Consider the following 25,864-nt stretch of genomic DNA (forward strand, 5'->3'; position numbering starts at 1 on the left):
TTTGAATAAATTTTGTGAAGTTTGTGAGTTTGGGGCCCGATCTCATGACCTAGATGGACTATTCGAGCCGGTTAGGGCTTGGTCGAAGTCAGTCCAACTTAGTCTGAGATCACCAAGTTTGTAGGTTCATGTTATGAACCAATTTTGTGAATCCGGTTCACCGAGAAGGTGACCAAGTTTGTGAACCGAGCTTGCGCAGCAAGTTCAATTTCGTTCGCCCGGGCAAGTTTGTGAGGTGACTGGCCAGTGAGGGTGATAAGGTGTCGGTGGGTGTACAAGTGAAGTTCTACGGACCATTGAGTGTGGTCGACGGAGTGTCGGCAGGAGATCATACATGACACATGAATTGGCTTTGGAGCCACCCGTATCCTTATTATATGATGTTGTTCTTTTCTGCTTTTGCTTTACTCTAAATGTGTAATTGTTGCTACGTGAATTTATGCTTTTACCCCCTGTTTACTTACTAAGCTTCTAGCTTACCCCGTTTCCTTTGTTTTCCTTAGCAGGGGACGACGCGGGGAACTTTGGGACTCTGCCGCTAGTATAGTTAGGTTGTTTGTAATAGTGAGACATCTAGCATGTTTGTTTTTGTTTTGGTGGTTTGTATAAGAACCCTTCTTAGGGTCTATCTTTTGCTGGTTGTGGTTATAGTGTATTAGAGTGGTTTGACTCGAGACTTTTGAAGATGTAAATATAACTTTTGGGATTGTATATATTGTATATAGTGCTCTCTCGATTTATCTAGTTTTATTGCTTTAAGTTTTGAGTCCTGGCGCGAGCTAGGCAGGCGGCCCGCCGATACCCTTGGGTTCGCCCTTGGGAGAAGTGGGGTCGTCACAGTTGGTATCAGAGCGCCTAGGTTAGAGGACTTGGGCAATTGTGGGACCTACGTGATAGGCACTAGGCATATCTGATTCTTTTAAGTTGAATGATATCTTTTAAGCAGAAATGCCGGTTGACTGACGACTTAATGTTTTGTAGGTATGTATCCGGGCGGTTCGAGTGATGCGGGACCCAGTGGTGTGGGACCGAGACCTCCGAGTAGGAGGGGCCCAGAGGATCGAGCGCTGCGTAAGCGGGCGATCCGTTATAGGCAGAGGCTGGGAGAGCCTTACACTTTGTACTCCCCATTCGGCCAGGTGTCGCGCCGACCCTGCGCGTGTTGGTCTACGTATGGCTATCCCGACGAGGTAGTCATAGCATTAGATGACGAGCGTTATTACCTCGACAGGACGGTCGAGACTCTGAGGGCACAGCTAGACGAGGCTAGAGCGGTTGGCCGTGAGCAGGCGAGGCGTGTGGGATACTTGGAGCGGGGTCTCCGAGAGGAGAGAGAGAGGACGGATGCTTTGCACCGTCAGCTTCAGGACACACACCAGCACCTCTTCGCTATGAAGAGGCAGCTGAGGGACAGGGCTCGGACTATGTCTGTTGACTGCGAGCTCTTACTAGATTTAGCCGCAGAGGCCCCGCCACGAGCCACCTGTCTGGAGAGGATGGACGAGGTGGACACGTTAGGTTCCGTTGGGAACCTGGGCCCTAGGGGAGGCGATTAGGGTCGCTTTTGTACTTTTGCTTAGCTAGTGTATGACTTTTGTTAGAACTAATTCGGCTAATTCCTTTTGTTACTTGGCCGACTAACTAGATTTTTGGAGCCGGAGTGCTCGTGTATATTGGGTTTTGTACCGACTGGAGGTCGGTAATGTGTAAATCTTTTGGTGTGACTTTGTAAATACGTGTATATATTTGAATAGAATTTTGAACTTGCCTTTTTGTGCCTTTTGTGTATAAGTTTTGTGTCTCTTCTTTTGCTCATAATCTGGATAATAAGCATACGTATTGTTCCGAATTATAGACTTGTACACTAAATGGCCTCCGGTACTCGAGGGGGAGGTAGAGGGCGAGGACGAGGCCCTGAAATGGAACATGAACAAGAGCCAGACCAAGTAGCTATAGCCATCCAGCGAATGGCTGACTTGATGGAACGTATGATTGACCAACAGGGTCAGGGCCACGGGAATGCTGTTGGAAACCCTGGACATAATCCGGGACATAATCATGAGGGCGAGGACCGTGCCTTAGAACGGTTCCAAAAGTTTGCACCTCCTAAGTTCCTAGGAGGACCTAATCCAGATCTAGCCGAAACCTGGATGGACCGTATGCTCGATATATTTGCCGCGCTTAGGTATTCGGAAGAGCGGCAGATATCTTTTGCTGTGTTCCAGTTTGAAGGAGCCGCCCGAGCCTGGTGGAACGTGATCAGAGCCAAATGGGAGCGGGAACAGACCCCTTGGACCTGGATCAATTTCACACGAGAATTTAACGAAAAATATTTACCTCCCATTGTACAAGAGAAACGGGAAGACGATTTTATCCGCCTGCGTCAAGGGACATTGAGTGTAGCGGAGTATGAGACCCAGTTTACAAAGCTCGCTCGTTTTGCCCCGGAGTTAGTGCTAACGGAACGAAAACGAATCCGCCGCTTCGTTCAAGGTTTAAATGTGGAGATCCAGGAGGCACTTGCAGCTGCTCAGTTGGATACGTTTGGTCAGGCATTAGAAAAAGCACAACGGATTGAGACAGCTAGGGGACAGGTAAAATCCTTTCATGAGAGGAAACGAAGACAACCCGATTCGAGCCATTTTGTGACTGGACAGAGCTCGCAAAGTGAGCCACCTTCTAAGAAGAGTCAAGGAACAGATGGTCCTCGACCCGCAGGAACCCTAAACCAGGGTAATTTTGGAAGAGGTCGAGTAGGGCAAGAGCCCCAGAGGAGTGCCCAGCGTGGAGGGCCTAGTGCGGGCATTAAGCCAATCTGTGGATTCTGTGGGGCCAATCACACTGACGAAAACTGCTGGAAGAACAGTTCGATCCGAAGATGCTATAAGTGTGGTAGTGCAGAACATCTGATCGCCCAATGCCCGAAGTCACAAAAGGAGAAACCTAAGCAACCGACTGAAGGGACTACCGCTAAGCCGTCAAATGCAGGGGAAAATCGAGCCAAAGGGCCAGCCAGGGTCTATGCGATGGGTCAACCTGAGATGATTAATCCTTCGGCAGGTTTCGAAGGTACGCTTCGACCAAAGAATTAATTTCGAGGACGAAATTGTCCTAAGTGGGGGAGATTGTGAGGCCCCAGTCCGTTCTACGTTGATATATTCATTAGTTAGGCGGTAACGTTTGGTTTTGTGAGTATTTCGAAAACCCTAAGTAGGGAGTAAGATTTAAACCCTAGTTTTGTATTCGAACAAGTTTGAGTGGTGATTAAAGTTAGTTATGTTAATGTGTGTTTTAGTGTGGGTAAGTATAGGATTTAATCCATTTTGTATAGATTAATTAAGTTTAAGAAGGTTAGAAACCCGAAGTGAACAAAAACCCTAATTTCCGGTTAAGATTGGAAACTCGTCTTTTCTACATTTTTCTGTATTAGAAAAATTCCCCAGATAATTTTTATTGAGTAAATGGAGTTTTTAGATGATTTTTCTAGTATTAGTTGGTTTTTGAGAAATTAACAACGTATATCGAACGTGGGACCCACGAGTGCGAAAAGTTCGGAAAATTTCGGCCGATTAGGTTAAGTTTCGAATACTGGGTTTAATTTACCGGGTGTTAAGAGATAAGTAGAGATTGCAATTTGGATTGATATGAGAGAGAAAGGTTAGGTAGATATTTCATAAAAGGTGACAAGTGTCACCATAAGATTAACTCTTACAATAAGATTTACTATTCCATTTTTTTGACTTTTGACCCAATTGGTTAAATATCTTAAAATTAACCAAAAATCACCATTTTTCTCTTACCTTTGGCCGGCCCTCTCTCTTGCAAGAAGGAAGAAAACCTCTCTCAATTCCTTGCTCTAATCTTGCCCAAATCAACAACTTAACCGTTTAATCTTGAATTCCTTCCATAAAACCTCTTAGTTTAGTGCTTGTAAGGTGTTGTGTGGAGTTGTTTGGAAGCTTAAGGTGCTAAGTGGTCTCTCTTCTTTGGTTCTAAGGTAAGTGACTATGGAACCCCTCTCTTCTATCTAAAGATGCTTAATAAATGACTTGTGGTTGTTATGAGTGTGATTTTGTGGACTATTTCTTGATTTTAGTTAAGATTGATGAAGTTTCTATTTATTTGGAATTTTTGCTGGTTGCATATGATCACTATGATGTGGCTATGTATGATGATTGGAAATGAGGGGTAATGACTCTAGTAAGTGCAAATGAGTGATAATTGCAAGTAATTTTGGATTTGGAGGAAATTTCAGCAACTTAGGGTTTCACCACCCCCTTTTCTGTCCGGTTTTGTATCTCCTACTTAGAGGCCGAATTGGCGTTTACTTAAAACATGAAAGTTGTAGGTATTGATGTGTTTGAGGTGCCTGTAAAATTTCAGGTCATTTGGAGTAGTGTAGAGTGAGATATGTCGATTTTACTGTTGCTGTTCTGGGTTGATCAGAATGTGAAAACTGCACTTGTAATTGGTTGTTTTGGCTGGTATTGCTTCAGAATTAGTTGTTATGGTCTTCGAATGAAATGTAGCTTGATGTATTAGCTACCATATGCCTTTGGAATTTCTGGATTTGGACTTGTGTAGGCTGAGTTATGATGTTTTCACTAGAATACGTTTTGTGAATCTGTTTTTGCGATTCTGGTATAGTATATTGCACTTTCGACCTGGTTGCACTCGAAACTAGATTGAGTAGCCTTCTTCAACATTGTAGCCCCTTGAGTCCTGTGTATGCCTGTAAAATCTCAGGTTAAACGGATTAGTGTATCATGAGTTATAGATGAAATGCTCAAGCCTGTTTTGAACATCAGATTTGGTACGTCTTTTAGTTTAGCTTCTGCCCGTGATCTTTCGGTTTTGATACAGTACGATTTGGGTGTCAACTCCTTCATAAGAAATTTAGATCTTGGTCTCAGCTTCGAAACGGTATAAAGTACGTTGAAATCTGAGTTCCGTAGCTCCGGTTTTGATCAAAACAATATCGATCGTCAGAACTGCCCGGTATTTGGACAGTTCTGACGGATATTTTGGCACTCGATTTTCGTTCTGTTCTGAATGGATTCAGGTCTTGGCCAAAACATGAAAGTTTTAACCTTATGTCCCAGCTTTCTAACGCCTTTGGAATTTCTTGATTTCGATTTCTGAGCCATGAGTTACGGCCTTGTAAACAGGGCCTGTTTGGTAACTCGCAATGAAACAGCTGGCACAATTTCGTGCATTTTTGACCTATATCTATTGAGATCTGGGTTGAGATGTCTAAAGGGAAGTTGTAGCCCTTCCTCTTAGCTTCGCAACGGTACCTCATGTACCTTGATCCGACACTCCTAGCCTAACTTTTGACCAAAACGGTTTGAGATGGCAGATTTGGCCGTCCCGTTTGCCGTTCCGCGCGCGCGCGTGTGCCATTTTTGTCGTTTCCGCACTTGCGCGTGCCAATTTTGCCGTTTTGCTTGTTTTAAGTACGTTAGTTGCCGTTTGTGATATATTGTGACATAATCTTCGATTTCAGACAGTGGTGAGCTAGGCGGAGCCGGTGGGGCCCACTACTAGCCAACACACAAAGTGAATTCCGGCTTTGTACTACTTTTGGTATTTTGAGTAAGTATTCAGGCCGCGCTTACGTGTTAGTTGTTATGTGTTTCGATATGTATGAAAAGGGTACCTAGGCGAGGGTGTACTTTATCGCACTCGACCTAAACCCTAATTTTCGCACCTATTTGTACATGACATATGTATATGAATCATTTTGGAACTAAACCCCTTGAGCTTGTGGCTCGGGGTGACTTTTGAATAAATTTTGTGAAGTTTGTGAGTTTGGGGCCCGATCTCATGACCTAAATGGACTATTCGAGCCGGTTAGGGCTTGGTCGAAGTCAGTCCAACTTAGTCTGAGATCACCAAGTTTGTAGGTTCATGTTATGAACCAATTTTGTGAATCCGGTTCACCGAGAAGGTGACCAAGTTTGTGAACCGAGCTTGCGCAGCAAGTTCAATTTCGTTCGCCCGGGCAAGTTTGTGAGGTGACTGGCCAGTGAGGGTGATAAGGTGTCGGTGGGTGTACAAGTGAAGTTCTACGGACCATTGAGTGTGGTCGACGGAGTGTCGGCAGGAGATCATACATGACACATGAATTGGCTTTGGAGCCACCCGTATCCTTATTATATGATGTTGTTCTTTTCTGCTTTTGCTTTACTCTAAATGTGTAATTGTTGCTACGTGAATTTATGCTTTTACCCCCTGTTTACTTACTAAGCTTCTAGCTTACCCCGTTTCCTTTGTTTTCCTTAGCAGGGGACGACGCGGGGAACTTTGGGACTCTGCCGCTAGTATAGTTAGGTTGTTTGTAATAGTGAGACATCTAGCATGTTTGTTTTTGTTTTGGTGGTTTGTATAAGAACCCTTCTTAGGGTCTATCTTTTGCTGGTTGTGGTTATAGTGTATTAGAGTGGTTTGACTCGAGACTTTTGAAGATGTAAATATAACTTTTGGGATTGTATATATTGTATATAGTGCTCTCTCGATTTATCTAGTTTTATTGCTTTAAGTTTTGAGTCCTGGCGCGAGCTAGGCAGGCGGCCCGCCGATACCCTTGGGTTCGCCCTTGGGAGAAGTGGGGTCGTCACATAGGGTTTCCTTCCTAACCATAAAACCCTAATTTTTTTTTCCATACCGAATATCAAATAACCCTAATATTGACTTACGAACGGACTGGGGCCTCACACAGCAAATGTTACCTGTCTCTCCTCGGTATAGTGTAAGGCAGCGAAAATATCGATCATCTTCTCCAGCCACTTCTCAGCTACGTCAGGATCAGGGCCTCCAAGAAATTTGGGTGGGGAGAACTTCTGAAATCTCTCAAGGGCTCTATCCTCGCCCTCTATGTGATTACCAGTATTCCCAGGGTTGGGGTTAGGGTTTTGACCTTGTTGGTGCACCACTTGGGCTAGCAAATCAGTCATTTGCTGCATGGCAGCAGCTATTTGGACATTGGGGTCAACCCTAGGTTCAGGGTTTGGTTCATATGAGGTTTCTCCAGTGCGCCTCTCAGATATAGGTTGCCTAATTCCACGCCCGCGGCCCCGTCCACTACGAGTGCCTTCCATTGGTCTAATAAATCTAGGGTCGAAGCGGGAATATAATATTAAACATAGATAGGCAAAAGCAAGTAGCAAAAGGTACGCACAGATCAAAAGTATACATATATAACATAACTGTATCAAACAAGCCACACAGTAGTAATCAATTAGATACAAATCCATGAAAGTAGTGGGGTTATCCAAAAGTACTATAGACACACTAGGTCACAAGTACAAGAATAACTAACGAAAAACTTTTCCCCTCTAGGGCTCCGTTCTTAATCTACGAGAACAACACCATTGATATCTTAATCAAGGTTGACCATGCTTAACAACACCCGAACAGACTGCGTGAAGTTCCATCGAATCACATTGCTAGTTCGCCCAAGTCCTTTCTAACCTAGGCTCTCATCTCTTTCGTATCCGGGCGCAAGAATCCCATCAAAGATAATTCACAACTCGAGCCGGCCGGTCCCAAGCGTAAATCATCCATATTAAAAATTCCTACCCGACATACAGATCTATCTTCCTCAAATTTCATGATAAAGATTTTTACATTATAACATGCCCGGTTCATAACTTATGCCCAAAAGAGCACTTAACCCTTTCAGACACCATCGCCAAAAGCAGGACCACAACACCACTTGGCCCCAAGCACACTCCGCATAGAGACCACGCGAAGTGGCTCTGATACCACCTGTGACAGCCCCACCTCACCCTAAGGTGAACCAAAGGGTTCAGCGAACCGCCTGCCCAGCTCTCGCCAGGACTACGGAGTCGAATCACACAAATCCGATATTACGCGAGATAGGACCCAAAAGAAATGAACGATTGAAGACCGCCAAGCTTAAACATGGGGAAATTTCTTTCATATATACATATCGCTAGGTTTACAATTCAAATGGAACCAGTGAAACGAAATACATTTAGAGTTTGCTCAATCTCGAGGAGCTATACAAAAGAACACAAGATTTTCTAACTAGCTCAACTCGCTTCTCAAAATCATGATTTCCAAAAGAGGTTCCTGTAAGGAAAACAAAGATAACGAGGAGGGGTGAGCTTTCGCCCAATGAGGTACCAAACATGTAGCAGAAAAATTAGGCATTTCACGTTATACAAATCAGATACACATGCTCGCTATAAAGTAAGACAGGTAAACACAAGAACTCAAATAGGAAGGATACAAGTGGCTCTCAGGAGCCAGCTTTCCAGCGCAGTACTTGATCCAAGTCGGTTGACTCTCCGTCAACGTATATAAAACCAACGCGTCCGTAGACCCCACTTTACACCAAATTCCGTCCACCAAACCCTTTACCGGGCCCGCTGACCTCATCAGAAACAGAAATGGTAATACTCGAGTATACCAGAATCAAGGGTCTCAATACCCAAAGATCCCAAAACAGACTACCGTTGTTCGTTATCTAATCGTCCAGGCCCTTGCCGGCCCGACTCGAATAACTTAGCCACAGGATTTGAGCTCATAGGTCACAGAAAGGTCGTTGGTTACAAGTTTCCAAACGACGTCCGAACAGATACAGATACAGATACAGATACAGATTCAGATTGACACCAAAATTGGCATATGAACAGACAAGAGAACGAGTGTGATAAAGTACACCCTCGTCTCAAACAAATTAAACAGATTGCAGAGCAGAAATCAAGTTAAACAACAATGGAGGGGAGTGGTACACTCACCGGTTCAAGTACAGATACCTCAAAAGTTTTCACTTCGGATTGGCTTTAATCGCCAAGAAACCCTAAAATAATCAAAGTAAACCAATTGAAGGTTTTACATCCAGAATCGCGTAAACAAAATGCACATGTGAGGCTCGGCTACTAGTCGTATGCCTCGCCAAATAATTACTAATGCAAGGGTATAAAACATGGTTTTTGGGAATAAAAAGGTAACATGAAGACCTAGGTTCAACAACCCAAAAGCCCTTCATTTCTATCACAAGCCAATTCAAACTTAAAGGAACCAATCGGCCTAGAAAAAATTGGACAGCACTTCCCCTAAATTTGCTTACTTTTCCAGCCGTCATGGCTTCATTATTGTCCTCAGCCAGTCCCAAAGTCACACATAACATAAGTTCATTCAATAGCCGTTTAGTAGGCTCGAAGTAGTATAAGTACAACTCAAGCTAGGGAAAAGTCCGGAAATGAAAGTTAAGCCCTAAAACATGCAAACAAGAACAATGAGACTCGATAACGAGTCATAAACCAATGCCAAACTACCAAAATAAGGTTCCATAAGTATACATAAGCATTAGAGAAAACCAGAAAAAATCCGGAAATGGAATTAACTTTAGCCCTGAAAAAAAATAGTTTTTGATCTCATTTCGCGGTAATGGCACCAATTTCACTACGATTATTGGATGAGGGTGCAAGACCCACCATTTCAAAGCTAAAAGACAAGGCTACAACATCACAGAAGGTCACTCAACCCAGTTTTGAGTGCAAACAGGTCAAAAATGCAAGATACTACATCAAAAACGTAAAACAAATTCACCAAAACGCATTCTAGCAGAAATATCATAACTCAGGCTCTCCAAGTCCAAATACAGAAATTCCAAAACCAACTGAAAGCTAAGAAACAGGGCTAAATTTCATCAGAATGCCTCAACAACCAATTCGGAAGCAATTCCAGCCAAAACAACCAATTACAGGCGCAATTCTTACATTCGGATAAAACCAGGACAGAAAAGGTAATTTCGACTTTTCTCATTCTACACTACTCTGATTGACCTCAAATTTTGTAGGCACCTCTAAAATGTCATTCTATACAACTTTCATGTTTTAAGATAAGACCAATTCGGCCTCTAACTAGGAGCTAAAAATTCGGACAGAATGCTCCCTCAAGAACCCTAATTTTCTGAAATTTCTTCCAAACCAGAAATTGGTTGCAATTAATCACTTTTTCCACTTCCTAGAGTCATTATATACCATTTCCAATCATCATAGATAGCCACACAATCATGTTCATATTAAAACAGAAAAATCCCCAAAAATAATAAAACTTCATCACTTCAACCACAAATCAAGAAATAATCCATAATATTGCATCTCATACCACCACTAATCATGATTTAAGCATCAATTAAGGGAGGCGGGTGGTTCTTCACAACTCACCTTAGAAACAAGAGAGAGAGAGCTACTAGTCCTCTTAACTTTCCAAATAACTTCACCAATCACTTCACAATCACTAAGTGGAGGGGTTTTATGGAGTAATTGCAAGATCAAATGGTTGGATGGTTCGACTTGAGCAAGATTGGAGCTAAAACTTGAAGAGTTTTCTTTCTTTCTTGAGAGAGAGAGGGTCGGCCAAGCTTGCAGAAATTTGGGTGCTTTTTGGGTCAAAATTGAGTATTAGTAAAGGTAAGAAATAATTGTCAAAGTCAAGGTTGAATAGGAAGGTGACACTTGTCACCCTTTTTAATGTAACTCTATCCTTTTGTCTCTCCAATGATAGTCCATCTAGGTATCCTCTAATCATCTCTTAACACCTGATAAATTAAACCCAGTATACAAAACTTAACCTAGTTGGCCGAAATTTTTCGAATTTTCCGCACTAGCGGGTCCCACATCCGATATACGCTCATAATTTCTCAAAAACTAACCGATACTAGAAAAATCATTTAAAAACTATATTTGCTCATAAAATTTATTTGCACAATCTTTTTTTTGAATAAAGAAAAGGTGGAAAAACGTGTAATTAAAAGAAATTAAAACCCTAGAAATTAAGAAAATTACGGGTCCTCACAGGTATGGCTAGAAAAGTTTCTTTTTCTATTGTGGAAGTTCCTCACTTGCATCCTTGCATTTTCTACCCTTTGAGTTTTCTATAGTGCCTCAGTGAACGTAGAGATCTGGGCTGCAGCCAAGCCCTCTTGTATCTCCACATTAAGTCTCTGAACAAACCGTCAAATCATTTTTCGCTCATTGGTCACCAATTTGGGAGGTACTTTGAAAGCTTAATAAATTTTCCTTTATACTCAGCTACACTAAGAGTTCCCTGTTTCAGCTTGATAAATTCATCCTCTCTCTTTTCTTGGATTAAGGGCAAAAGAAACTTTTTATTAAATTCCCTGTGAAATTCTCCCAAATTCAAGGGGTTTGAGTTCTCTCCTATTTTCCTTTTATCAGATCCCACCAAACATGGGCTACTCCCTCAAATTGGAAAGCAGCGAAGTTCACTTGCCTATTCTCAATATAATCTAGAGCGGCGAATATGTTGGTCATCTTCTCTTACCAATTCTCCATTATTTCAGGGTCGAGTTCACCAATAAACTTAGGCGGGTTGAACTTTAGGAACCTTTCCAAGGCTCTATCCTCTCCTCTTTCCTGACCCCCAGGTTGGTTGAACGGTCTAGGGCCTTGTCTATCAGCTAAGCGCTCTAGGATATCAGTCATCCTATTAATGGCAGTAGCCACTTGATTACCCTCAATATTTTCCTGATCTTGGGTCGGTCCAGTTGCCGATCCCTGGTCATCCCTTTGAAGTTAGGCCTGTCTAGTCCCTCGACCACGGCCTCGACCACCTCTTAGTCCTTCCATAACTTAGGCGTGCCTAGTGCAAGAAATAAATAAATAAATTTTACGATGCAAAGTAGAGAGTAGGAACCAATCAAGAAAACATTGGAAATAACAATAATTTACATTCATTAACATATCAAATTCATACAATTAGAAAGTCATGGGGTAGTCACAAAAATATAGCACACAGGTGCCACAAGAGTACTTTTAGTCACAGAAGACTAAAGTAAAAGCAAGTGCTTCAAAAGTAAGCCACACAGTTCATGCAAAATACAATGGTCTCAGCACTTAGCATCACCCCTGCTATTTCTAGCTGTACTAGTCAAAAGAGTCAAAAGAGTCAATCGCTAGGAACCTAGTCCACAGTAGGATTATCAGGAGGAATCTCCTCCTTAGGATCCTCCTCCGGATCCTCCTCCTTCTCTGGGCTCTGAACTACCTCCATCGCCTCGTCCACTAGCCTAGTAGCATCAGTCAAGATGTCGGAATCCCGAATACGGACCTTCTCTCTCAATCTAGTAAGTCGAGCCCTAATACTCTGGAGCTCCTCATGAATCACTGCAGATGTGGCCACCTCGCCCTCGAGTACCTCCTCTAGCTCAGCAATCCTCTCACATTGAACGCTAACCATCTGTCTAAACTCATCCACATCAGCCTGTAAATCCCGATTAAGATCCACTAACTGACGACGCTCATCGTCCAAAGCAAGCACGAGGTGGTTCGGGTAGGCAAAGGTCACCCTACATGAACATCGGGGATATCTGTCAGATGGGGAATAGCGTACTCGAACTCCTCCATCTAGAGCTCGGTAGAAGATAGGCCTAGGAGGCACTATATGACCATTCGCATGGCTATTCCCGTCAGCTGCCGGAACTCCATTTCCATTTTCCATCCCTGCAAAATAATAACACTTTTCGGGTTAGAAATTTAATCACTATTTAGTTCGGATGTCGTTTATGGATGCCTAACCCAATCACTAGTATGCCCCAAATACCTTAACTATCCGGTTTCAGTCTTAAGAGTAGAGTATCTAATATGTCTCCCATATAGATCTCTAACCTAGCACTCTGATACCAACTGTGACGCCCCCACTTCTCCCTAAGGCGAACCGAAAGGTATCGCGGGATGCCTGCCCAACTCTCGCCAGGACTCAAACAATTCTATTCAACCTTATTACCAGTCTACACAACACAAGTAAATAACTTAAATATAGTAAATGCAAAAGCGTTCAAACTTAACAATAGTCATCCGTTATCCGACCCGCACGTCGGGTGTTCAAAGTACATCATAAATCCCAAATATACATCCCATCACAAATGTTACATTTCAATTCCAAAAGTACAACCCAAAACCAAGGCATAACCAAAATATAATAGAAATCCTAAACAAAAGTACATCAGGAGGGTTTCTCCAATACATCTCCGAGTTCAATCCTGTTAAGGAAAACAAATCTACAGGGTGAGCAAAACGCTCGTGAGGCCAAGAACACACATGCAAGCACGTAGTCCAGATAACAGTCCCAAATAACAGTTTAAGAGATAACTACAAGTAATTAATAAAGCCAGTGAAATTAAATAGAAACAATTCAAGAATATAGTAGATCTCAGGAGCTAAGTTCCACTTGCTGTGTCGATGAAATTCGTAAACCTCCCCGCGGTGACACTCCGTCAACCGAGTCGGTATTTCCAATCCGTAGAACTCCACTAACTTCCCATCCGTTCACCGTACACCGCTCCAAGCCTGCACGACATTTATAAGGCGATACTCCACGAGTATGCCAAGCAAGATCTCTCAATAGATCAAGTTTATCATGTGAATCTCATGGTTCACCGAGGTTCCCGACCAAGCTTATGCCGGCTCGAGTTCCAAGGTCGGCCTATAAGTTTGGGCGTCCCCCATGTACATGTAAATGTCGAGGAGATTCACTCCAATGACGTATGCAGTCATAGCATACCAAGTTATGCATACAAGTATTTGACAGGTCCAAGCATGTAATTCAGGATATGTAAGTCTAGCAAATCAGGCCAAGCATGAATCAATTATTTCAAATAGGACGAGTGCGATAAAGTACACACTCGACTCCATTTTATCAAAACCAGGTAGATTAAGCAAGACAAGCATGTATCAAGTTCACAGAAGTTCAAGTAAACATGCACTTGATACTCACCAAGTAGTAAGCAGTCTCAACCGAAATTTAAGCATTCACCATGGGATCCTCTTGAGGGTTCTCGTGTGCACCTGAGTAAATAATAGTAAAGTATCACTCATACATCCCAATTATCAAGGAAGATTGTACACTAGTACAATCTAAGGAAATTTCATGAAAACGAACCTCAATTACTCATAAATCGGGGTTTAAATGGAGTTTCTTAAAGTACACGGGTAATCGAGTTTTCATTTTGGGAAATCAAGTATAAAACGTTCAAGAAATATTGAAGAAATAAGGAGTACTTGAAAACTCCCTTCCCTTGGAATTTGGAAAAACTTCAGGTTTGATATGATACTTTGAAAAATCGTATCTCACATTTTACATGTCAAAAATTGGAAAACTTGGTGTCGTTGGAAACCTCTTTGAAAGTACTAAAAGTTCTTAGAAGGCACTTTTCCATGATTCTAAAGGGAAGATACTCAAAAATGAGCTCAAATTACTGTTTCCAGGCATTCAATGTTGTGTCAGGGTTGATTTTTCGCTAACTTTGAAAATCCGCAAAATTCACACGTTCCGAACCAGCCTCTGAAATTTGTAACTCGATTAAAGTTGTAAGTAAGGTTTATAAATGAACAAGCAAATCAAGAATTGGAGTTTCGAGCACCGAGATATGCTAGCTCAAAATTTGGGAAAATTCGAAACTACTGAACAAATTTCCAGATTTGAGTTTCTGACTTTGAGACTTTAGTTAGGTATCGAAATGGACTTGGATTGGTACAAAATTTGGCAGTATAATACTCATATATAAAGGGTATCCCTCTATCAAAATTCATGGAAAAAAAGGCTTTCGGAAAGGTAGTCAACCATCCAACTAAAGTTTCGAAAAATCTTTAAGGCAAAACTGCCTTGAGTTTTTCGTTCTTCATTTCCAACATTTGGCCAAGAAAATCCTTCAAACTTGGTTTGTTTGTGTAGGAAAAGCCTAAGGAACATTCATGGTACATTTGGTAAGTGTTTATCTCCAAGAAATTCAATTGACAAGTTCACACTAAGTCAAATATCAAATCTGCCTAGAATTTAGGGTTTTCAAGAACAGGGCAGGTTTCGTATTTTGATCACAAATCACTCAATTCAGCTCTAAATTGAGAATGGTTGGTGGCATTGGAAAACGCATTCGTAAAGCTTTAATTTCTCAGAAGAAATCATTTTGAAATTCAGCACACAACTAGCTCAAATTTGAGCCTCAAGTTGCAACTTTTGAACTTCGTTCCAGGAAAATGGAGAAACAGAACAGTCACATTTAAATGGTTGGTACGGGCTGCTCGGATGGAATCTGGGGTTGTATTTTATACCGTTGGAAAGCTGTGAATGTCTAATTTCAAATGCCACTGACAACACTCGATTTCAATGTCGGAGTACAGAGTTATGGACGAAACAAGCGAGCTATCTGAGCATTACGGGAACAGTATTCCAGATTTACTAGCTTCATGAAATTAATCCATTTGACCAACCAAATCTCAATATTTTTCAATGAAATTTTATACATCATCTATATAACATATATACATCATATACCAGCCATTAAATCCCCAAAATTCCGCAGAAATAGGTACGTTCAAATCAGGGGCAGAATCAGAACTTTTTACCCCATGCACTCCTTGAAGTTTATACTAATAATACACCATTAATCTACTATTTTGAGAACTAAACCAATATTAAATCCATCATCAAGCATGAGATCAGCCCTCAAGACAAAGGTGGGAGTTCATAGAGCCCACCCATTTCATTTTACACCATAAACAAGCTAACCAATGGCATACTAGCGCTTAATCATGCAATATAACCTCCACAAGATAAGATTCTATGAGTTGATCATTATGTACCTCCTTGGTGTGCAAAGACCAGAAATTTCGGCCCTCCCTTTTGTCCAAGAAAAACCGTGAAAGCTCCCTTCCTTTATCATTTAAGATGATCCTCTAGTGTAGAGTTAAGTGTTCTCCAATTTTTGTGTGAATTGGGTGAGTTTTTGTGAGGTTTTGTGAAGAAGAAATGAATAGCAATGGAGTCTTGAGAGAGGAGGGTGGTGGCCGGCAGTTTTTGGTGAGGAAGCGAGAGGAAAACTGATTTTTTTTTAAGCTTCTTAGAGTAGCTTAATGAATGGTAGCCAGTGTGTACAAAAGTCAACTTTGAATAGTGTAGCGCGCGTTTCGTGCTCAATTCCTTTCGCGTTCGTTTCGCTAGTGCACTAAACCTCTAGTACACTTATATTCATACAAATATTATTCACTCATAATTGTCCCAAAATAAGGGTCTAAACCCCCTCAATTAAAATCGCGCGTGTGAAAACGCATACCACCAATTTAAACGCGATAACGCGAAACCTTCGAGAAATCCCTATAACGATTGTACTACTAACTATCACTTGAGTACTTAAACATAAAATTATCTATTTTAGAATCATTGTATAAGTCTCCAATTTTCCAAACTTATTGTACTCTCAATCGGTTAAAATTTTCCAAACGCGTTTTCACTTTTTCACTAAACAAGCTTCTAAGAAAAATAATTTTTGAAACGAGACACTTTAAAAATATATCGAAACTATAATACCCCGTACTTAAGTCTAATAAGGCTAGAAAATATTATTCGTGGCAAAAATTCAAATAAATAATTAATTTAGCCAAAAATAGGGATTTAAAAATAATAATTTTTTTTTTGAGTCCTCACAATGACTCATTCTCAAAATTGGGAGGTTGGTCAACATAAATCTCTTGATCAATAAACTCATTTAAGAAAGTGTGAGAACCCGTAACTTTTCCATTTGTTAGGTTTTATTATTTTTCTAGGCTTTCTTATTTTCTATGGCTTGTTTTCTGCACTTTCTGTATCCGGAAAATTTTCTAGATAATTTTTGTGAGTAAATATAGTTTTTAGATGATTTTTCTAGTATCGAATAGATTTTGAGAAATTAAGAACGTATACCGGACGTGGGACCCACTAGTGCGAAAAGTTCGGAAAAATTCGGCCAACTAGGTTAAGTTTTGGATACTGGATTTAATTTATCGGGTGCTAAGAGATAAGTAGAGGTTGTAATTTGGATTGATGTGAGAGGAAAGAAAGTGATAGACTTGCATTAAATGAGGTGACAAGTGTCACCATTTAAGTGGTTGAACCTTAAGACTTTCTTACTATTGACTTAAATAACCAAAAATGACCCAAAAATCTTCAAAAAATCCTCAAGAACAGCCGGCTCTCTCTCTCTCTCTTTCTCTCTCTCTTACTCCAAGTACAAGGAAGAAAACACTTCAATCTTGCTCCAAATCAGCAAAACCAACCATCCAACCCTGATTTTTCTCCATAAAACACCTTCAAGTAGTGGTTGTGAGTTGTTGTGTGAATTTTTGTGGAAAGTAAGGTGACCAATAGCTCTCTCTCTCTTGTTCTTAAGGTAAGTGGTGAAGAACCACCCTCCTCCTTTAATTGATGCTTAAATCATGCTTAGTGGTAGCATAAGATGCAAATTTATGGATTAATTCTTGATTTGTGGTTGAGTTGATGAAGTTTTATATTTTTGGGGATTTTTCTGTTTTCATATGAATATGATTATGTGGTCATGTATGATGGTTGGAAATGATGTATAATGACTATAGGAGGTGGGAAAGGTGAACAATTGCAATCAATTTCTGGTTTGGAAGAATTTCAGCAAGTTAGGGTTTTTGGTTGGAACATTCTGCCCGTTTTTTTTGCTCCTAGATAGAGGCCGAATTGGCCTTGGCCTAAAACTTGAAAGTTGTAGGTATTTATGTGTTTGAGGTGACTGTAAAATTTCAGGTCATTTGGATTAGTGTAGAGTGAGATATGGCGTTTTTACTGTTGCTGTTCTGGGTTGATCAGAATGCGAAAACTGCACTAGTAATTGGCCATTTTGACTGGAATTGGTTTGGATTTTGTTGTTGGTGTCTTCTGATGAAATGTAGCTGAATGTCTTAGCTACCATATGCCTTTGGAATCAATGCATTTGGACCTGTATAGACCGAGTTGTACTGATTACAGTTTTGTGTGATTTGTAAACCTGCAATTACGGTTCAGGTTGTGGTATTCTGCATTTTCGACCTAGTTGTGCTAAGATTTGGACTCAGTGGCCTTCTACATTGTTGTACCCCTGTTTCATAGCTTCGAAACGGTGGATCTTGCACCCCCATCCGATAACCGTAGTGAAAGTGGTGTCATTACCGCATTATGAGGTCAAATACGTTTTTTTGTTAAGGCCTAAGTTAAAGCCTTTTCTTAATTTCTGGTTACCTATGATGCTTATTTATGCATATGAAACCCTATTAGGGTTATAATTGGTATGGCTATATGACTCGTTATCGAGTCTCTTTTAGGGCTTGCTTTCATTTCGGTTGTTTCCTAGCTAACTTTTGTACTTGTACCACTTTGAGCCTAGCGAACGGCTTTTGGGAAATGAGATGAATTTTGTGTGAGATGTTGGGACTGATTTGAGGATATAATGAAGCCTTAATGGCTGGAAAAGTAAGAAATTTAGGGGAAGTGCTGCCCGATTTTCTAGGCCGTTTGGTTCCTTTAAGTTGGATTTGCCTTTTGGTAGAATGAAAGGCTTTTGGGTTGTTTGCGCCTAGGACTTCATGCTACCTTTTCGTTTCCAAGAAAATCATGTTTTGCACCCTTGCATTAGTAATTATTTGGCGAGGCATACGACTAGTAGTCGAGCCTCACATGTGCATTCTGTTTACTCGATTCTGGATGTAAAACCTTCAATTGGTTTATTTTGATTATTTTAGGGTTTCTTGGCGATTAAGGCCAATCTGAAGTGAAAACTTTTGAAGTTGAGCCGGTGAGTGTTCCACTACCTGCTACCCATTATGTGAAATATCTGAATATCTGAATACTTGATTTATGACTATTGAAGCCAAATACTGTTTTGATAAAATGGAGGCGAGGGTGTACTTTATCACACTCGTTCTTCTATCTGTTCATATGCCAATTTTGAGTGCCTATCTGAATCTGCCGTCTGAATCTGCTATCTGAATCTGCTATCCTGTATCTGTATCTGAATCTGTTATCTATGTCTGCATCTGTTCGGATTTCTATGACCTATGAGCTCAAATCCTGTGGCTAAGTTATTCGAGTCGGGCCGGCAAGGGCATGGACGATTAGATAACGAACCACGGTAGTCTGTTTTGGGATCTTTGGGTATTGAGACCCTTGATTCCGGTATACTCGAGTATTACCATTTCTGTTCGGTTACGGTGAGCGGGCCCGGTAAAGGGGTGTTTGGTGGACGGAATTCGGAGTAAAGAGGGGTCTACGGACGCATTGGTTCTATATACGTTGACGGAGAGTCAACCGGTTTGGATCAAGTACTGCACTGGAAATTTGGCTCCTGAGAGCCACCCGTATCCTTCTGATTTGAATCATTGGTTTCTGTGCTTTACATCTGACATGTGTATCTGATTTGTTAAATGTGAAATGCCATGATTTTAATGCTATTTGTTTGGTACCTCATTGAGCGCAAGCTCACCCCTTTCCGTTCCTTTTGTTTTCCTTACAGGAAAATAAACCCCTTTTGGTCTGGATTTGACCAATGGCTGCCAAATTGAGCTAGATGAACATATCTTTTGTATAGCTCATGTATCAAAACCCTAAGTGTACTTTTGGGGCGTTTTCTCTTTTGATTTGGCAAACCGTGTATATGTATTAACTTTTGAAAGCTTTTGTATGTTTTTTATTTGTAAACGCTAAAGTTCAGATGTGAATGTTTGTTAGCTATTTCGGTTGGGTTCTGACGGGTCGGTTACTATTCATGGCCGGCTCCGGATTTCATTTTTTTTTATTTTGGGTTATTGTACCATTTTGACTTGTTTACGCGCGTTTGTAAGTTCCGGAGTGAAGCAGATAGCTCTAATCGGATCCGTAGTCCTGGCGAGAGCTGGGCAGGCAGTCCGCTAACCCCTTTGGTTCGCCTTAGGGGAAAGTGGGGCTGTTACAGAAAGTACTTTTAACATTCATTTGAAATAATTTAAAGTTCTTGAAACATGCAAATGTCAAAAACATTCTAATTGATTTTTGTCTAGTTACAGGAGCAAATGTTTTATCAAAATTTATTTCTTCTTCTTGAACATACTCTTTGACCACAAGTCTAGCCTTATTTCTCACAATTTCACTTTTATCATTCATTTTATTTTTAAGACCCATTTTGTGCCAATAATAGGATGATTTTGAGACCTTTCGACTAGTGTCCAAATTTTGTTTCTTTCAAATTGATTTAGTTCCTCTTGCATGACTAAAATCTAGTTTTCATCTTTCAAAACATCAACAACATTTTTAGGCTCAAAATGCGAGATTAAGTCAAAATTATCCATTAATTGTTTAGATGAGGAATGAGTTCTTATTTTCTCGGATGGATCACCAATAATAAGTTCTTTGGGATGATTTTGAACAAATTTTTAAACTTTTGGAAGATCTCTAGATGTATCAACGTTCTTGTCATTTTCTTCTAATGCTTGACTCTTTTGAAGATTGTCTTTCTTTGAATTTTCTTCTAATGAAGTATTGACTTGATCATGAATCGTGAATTTCTTGAATCCTTCTTGAACACCTATATCATCATCTTCACAACAACTCTTGGAAATATCATTATTAGGTTCATCAAATGTAACATCTATGGATTCTTCTATGACGAGAGTTCTTCTATTATAGACCCTATATTCTCTTTTGTTTTTACAATAATCCAACAAAATATCTTCATCAGATTTCTTATCAAATTTTCCAAGATATTCCTTGATGTTTAAAATAAAATATTTACAACAAAAAATTTTGAAATATCCAACAATTGGCTTTTTACCAAAAATTAACTCATAAGAGGTTTTGTTCAAAATTGGTCTTAAAAGCACTCTATTCATTACATAGCAAGCCATATTTACGGTTTCGATCCAAAAATACTTTGATAAGTTGCATTCACTCAACATGATTCTTACGACTTCTTGAAGAGTTTTATTTATTTTTTTTCAACAGCACCATTTTATTGAGGGTTCTTGCAATTGAAAATTCATGTGTAATTCCATTTTGATCACAAAATTTTAGAAAGCCACAAAATTTAAATTTCAAACCATTGTCGCTTCTAATTTTAATAATATTCAAGCAAAGCAGATTTTGAACTTTGACAAATAAGGAAACAAAATTTTTGAAGGTATCATCTTTGTAAATAAGAAAAATCTTCCAAGTGTATTTAGAATAATCATCAACAATAACTAGACAATATTTTTTACCACCCAAACTAGCAATTTGTGTAGGATCAAACAAATCAAGATGTAAAAACTCCAAAGATCTTGAAGTAAAAACACACTTTTTAGGTTTAAAAGAGATTTTGATTTGTTTTCCAAATTGACATGCATTACAAATTTTATCTTTTTCAAACTTAATTTTTGGCAAATCTCTAACAAGATCTTTTTTAGAAATTTCTTTTAACAAGTCCATGTTGAAATGACAAAATCTTCTATACCACAACCAAGTATCTTCATTTGTAACTTTAAAACATTTAAAGTTAGAGAAATCAATATTTTCAACGGCAGAAGGTCTGGCTTTACTGTTTGGTTTGCAGTTGTGTTCACAACGGGGGCTTCGCCCTTCGTTGGTTGAAGTGGATTCTAAAGCCTTGGTGCAGTTGGTTGTCTCTGGGGTACTTGCTAAGTGGCCCTTATGTAATTGCTTGAGGAAAATTAGGAGCCTTCTAGAGGGTTTTTCAGCCACTATCGCGCATGTGTTCCGTGAGGCCAACTCGGCGGCAGACAGGCTAGCGGAGATGGGAGCAATAGGAGTCACGGAATATGACCAGTTCCAGGAATTGCCGGCAATCGTCCGGGCCTCGGTTGTGCTAGACTCACGGAGTGTGCCTGGGGTTCGTTGGATTAGCGAAGGGGTTTAGGTTATGTATGCCTAGTCTTTACATTGGGGAGGCGTCTCCCTTCTTTGTTTAAGTTGTCGTTTTCAATAATATTTAGGGGCTGGCATCCCCTCCCCGTGTACGGGGTTTTGCCAAAAAAAAATATATATTTTCAAGAATTACAACATAGAATTTATTTAATCTTTTTCTTTTGAAAATGATGTTAAACTTTGAATCAAGAACTAAACATTCGTGTTTCTTGAATAAAACAAACAGATTTCTATCACATAATTAACTAACACTTAGTAAGTTGTAACTCAAATTGTCAATCAAAAGAACATTATGAACAAAACTCTGATCATTCTTACCAACATCTCCTACTCCAATTATTTAGCCTTCATATCATCTCCAAAAGTCACTTTGCCACTTGATTTTGACTTAAACTTGATGAATTGTGATGTATCCGGTCATGTATGTTGAACATCACTATCTATGAACCATTTTGATTCGTTAATGATGTTCACCAAACTCACCTACACAAAAGTTCACGAAATAATAATTGGTACCCTTTAATTTTTGGGTCCTTGAATGTTAGTATCATGTTTAACTATCCACATGTATTTCATGGCTCTTCTCATGTTCTTTCTCACATAGCAATTACTTTTCATGTGACATTTTTTACAATAAAAATTGCACATAACCAAAGAGTTATTTATATAGATTGGTTTAACAAATCTTACTTGTCTTCTCTTATAAATAGTAAACTCATTTGCAATAGAATTTAACTTCTTTTTAATAGTGCTAAGATAAGACTTTGATCCATTCTCTTGAAAACAGTTTTACTTTTTGCGTTGGAGCAATTCATTGAGATTGTTCATTCTTCTTTTCAAATCATTTTGTTCCTTTTTGAATATTTCACAAAATTTTATTTTTCTATCAAATTCAATATGTAGATCAGTCTAACTCTTTTAAAGTAGTCATTCTCAGTTTTCAACTTTTTGTTTTGTTGAAAAAAATTTGCATTATCTTGAAGAAGAAAACTAATTTTTTGTTTTAATTTCTTATTTCTAGCATAAAATTCTTTCAACCTATCATGTAGTCTCTCAATAAAGGATTCAAAATCATCATCAGTTTTATCAACACTAACAAATTGAGAGTTGCAAGTTGTTACTTCATCATCACTAATGGTCATGAAAGCCATTTGAGCAGATTCTTCTTTCTTTTCAATATCACCATCTGAGTTGCATTCATTCCATGTGATTTAAAAGTTGTTAAATTTTGGTTTTCGTTCAGTTTTTCCTTCTTTCTTCTTCTTCATTGCACACTCACTCATGTAGTGTCCAAATTGGCCGCATTCATAGATTTTGTCAGCTTATTTTTATTGGTCTCTTGTTTTCCTTTGTTTCTTGCATTATTGAAATGATTTGGAAATGAATTGTTAGGTCCTCCTTTTCTAAATCTCTTTTTATTGAGAATTCTCTTGAAACTTTTTGTGATGAGAGCAAGATCATTGTCGTCAACATCCATATCTTTTCCATCCAAGGAAGCCGAGTCATCTTTATCTTGAGATACTTTTAGTGCAATGCTCTTTCTTACCTTTGCATCTTTTTCTTCTTGTACCTCAATTTTAAGTTTCATCTCGTAAAAAATTAGAGAATTAATAAGAGATTCAATAGGTATAGAATTCAAATCTTTAACTTCTTCAATAACAGTTAGTTTACTCTCCCAATCTTTAGACAAGGCATTCAAGATTTTTCTATTTTTCTCTGCTAAAGAGTATTCCTTTTCTAGAACCTCTAAATCCTTAATAAGATCATTGAATTTACAATACATTTTATTAATATTTTCATGAGACTTCATCTTAAACGACTCATACATAATAACCAAGATAGATTTATTTTGTTCTCTAATATTTTCACTACTTTCATGAATTTCTCTCAATTTATTTCAAATTTTTTTAGCTGACTTGCGGCTTTTGACCCTAATAGATTCATTTGAATCTAAAGCACTATATAACACATTCGTAACTTTTGCATTTAAGGTAAGGTGGGCTCTATCATCACCAGTTAATTCATTTTTTATTTTTGGTTTTGGTCTATGAGTATTTTCATCTATTATAAAGGCATCACATGGATCTTTAGTAATAATAAACCACAATTCAATATCAATCGATTGCAAAAAAATAATCATTCTTTCCTTCCACCTCATATAATTCGACCCATTAAACATTAGAGGTCTAGTGACAGATTATTCTTCAAAAAATATGACATTGTTGGTTGTCATATTTACTTCTAAGTCACTTGAGCTTAATTTCTACGAAACCAAGTTCTGATACCAATTGTTAGAATCGAAGACAACCTAAGAGGGAAGGTGAATTAGGTTATTTAAAAATTAATCAAGTTAAAGGACACTTTTTTGTTCAATGTAAAATTTACCCTCTTTTTTAGGTGACCACTCAATGAAACAATTAGTAAGAGAGTAATATCACTTGAGAGTAGAAAAGATAAATAATTAAGGTTCACAAGATAGTAAATAAAAATGTAAGAAAAGCAAACCAATTTGACAACCAAGTTCCTCTTGAGATTGAAGATCACTTTATAGAACAAGTTTCTTCAAATTGATAAAATACAACCAACTTTGTGTACAAAAGAAGGCTCACTTCCTTCTTGCCCCAAGTTCTACTTGGTCAAATTAAGAAGTTTTACAATCACTCAAGATAGCCCTCACAAAACTATACTATTGAAATATTTTTCTGATATAAGAAAAGCTTACAAGATCCTACACCACAAAGAGTACAAATTGTTCCTTCGAGAGTGTTTTCTCACTAAAACTACTCTTAATCTTTTGTATTCTCAACGTGCAAAAGTTGTCTTTTTAATTCAAAAGTTGTCTTTTTAATTCTAATTATATGCCTTTTATATGAGACCAAAAAGGTGCTCATTATGACTTCCAACGGATAGAAAGTAGTTGAAGAGTTAACTAGCCGTTGGGAATGTCGAACGTTCGATACAGCTGATGCTTGCATCTGACAGCAGACGGAGAGCTTGAGAAATCATCTTTAATTATTTCGAACATCCATTACTTTCAATGCTTGCGTCTGACAGCAGACAGAGAATTTGAGAAATCATTTTAATTCTTTTGAACTTCCGGTACTTCCAATGCTTGCATCCGATAGCAGTCAGAGAGTATCTCAATTCTATCATGTGACGCCCCGAAAAATATGAGTATGAGAAACCGAAAATTTTTATATATTTTCTCGACATTATTTTGTTTTCTTGTCTCTAAGTTTGTTTTCTTCAAAATATTAATTTTTTATACATTTCTATAAGGAAATATAGTTTCCAAATCATTTTCTTGATCCAAGTTAGTCCACGTTAATTTTGAAGTGCGTTTTGAACGTGGGACCCGCTAGTGCGGTAAATGCGATATATTTTTGATAACTTGTTGGAGTTTTGTACTAAGTGATATTTTTCTACAAGGTGTTAAGAGATAATTATGGATTGATATGAGAGAGACAAAAAAGATAAGTTTTAAACCTAAAGGTGACAAGTGTCACTTTCTTACTCAAGGGTGGACTTTGACCATTTTACTACCTTTACTAATTGATTAAAAACTTGACCCAAAATTCATCTTCTTCATAAGCTCCTTGGCCGAACCTCTTGGAGACAAAAAGAGAGAAAAGCTTCCAATTTCTTCCTTCTATTTCTTGCCCAATCTCACAAACCAACCGTTAAAACCGTGATTTGCTCCATAAAAACCTTTCTCTTGGTGGTATTAAGGTGTGTGGTGAAGTGGTTTGAGAAGCAAAGGTGCTAAGTTGGGTCTTTCCTTGGGTTTGCATGGTAAGTGACTAAGGAACCTTTCCTTTGATCTTGATAATGTTCAATTAGTGATTGGTGGTGGTTGAATAAGTGATTTTATGGATGATTTCATGATTTTGGTTGAAATTAGTGAAGTTTTATATTTAATTAGGATTTTTCTGTTCTCATATGATTGTTATTATGTGGTTATGTATGATGATTGGAAATGATAGTTGAGGAAGCTAGGAGGTGGAAAAAGTGATTAATTGCAAGAAATTTCTGTTTTGGAAGGAAATTGAAAAAACTAGGGTTCCTTGTTCTTCATTCTGTCTGGTTTTATTGCACCATGTTAGAGGCCGAATTGGCCTTGGCCTAAAACATTAAAGTTGTATACAATGACATTTTAGAG

This window comes from Coffea arabica, chromosome 4c (assembly GCF_036785885.1).
Source record: "Coffea arabica cultivar ET-39 chromosome 4c, Coffea Arabica ET-39 HiFi, whole genome shotgun sequence".
NCBI lineage: Eukaryota > Viridiplantae > Streptophyta > Magnoliopsida > Gentianales > Rubiaceae > Coffea > Coffea arabica.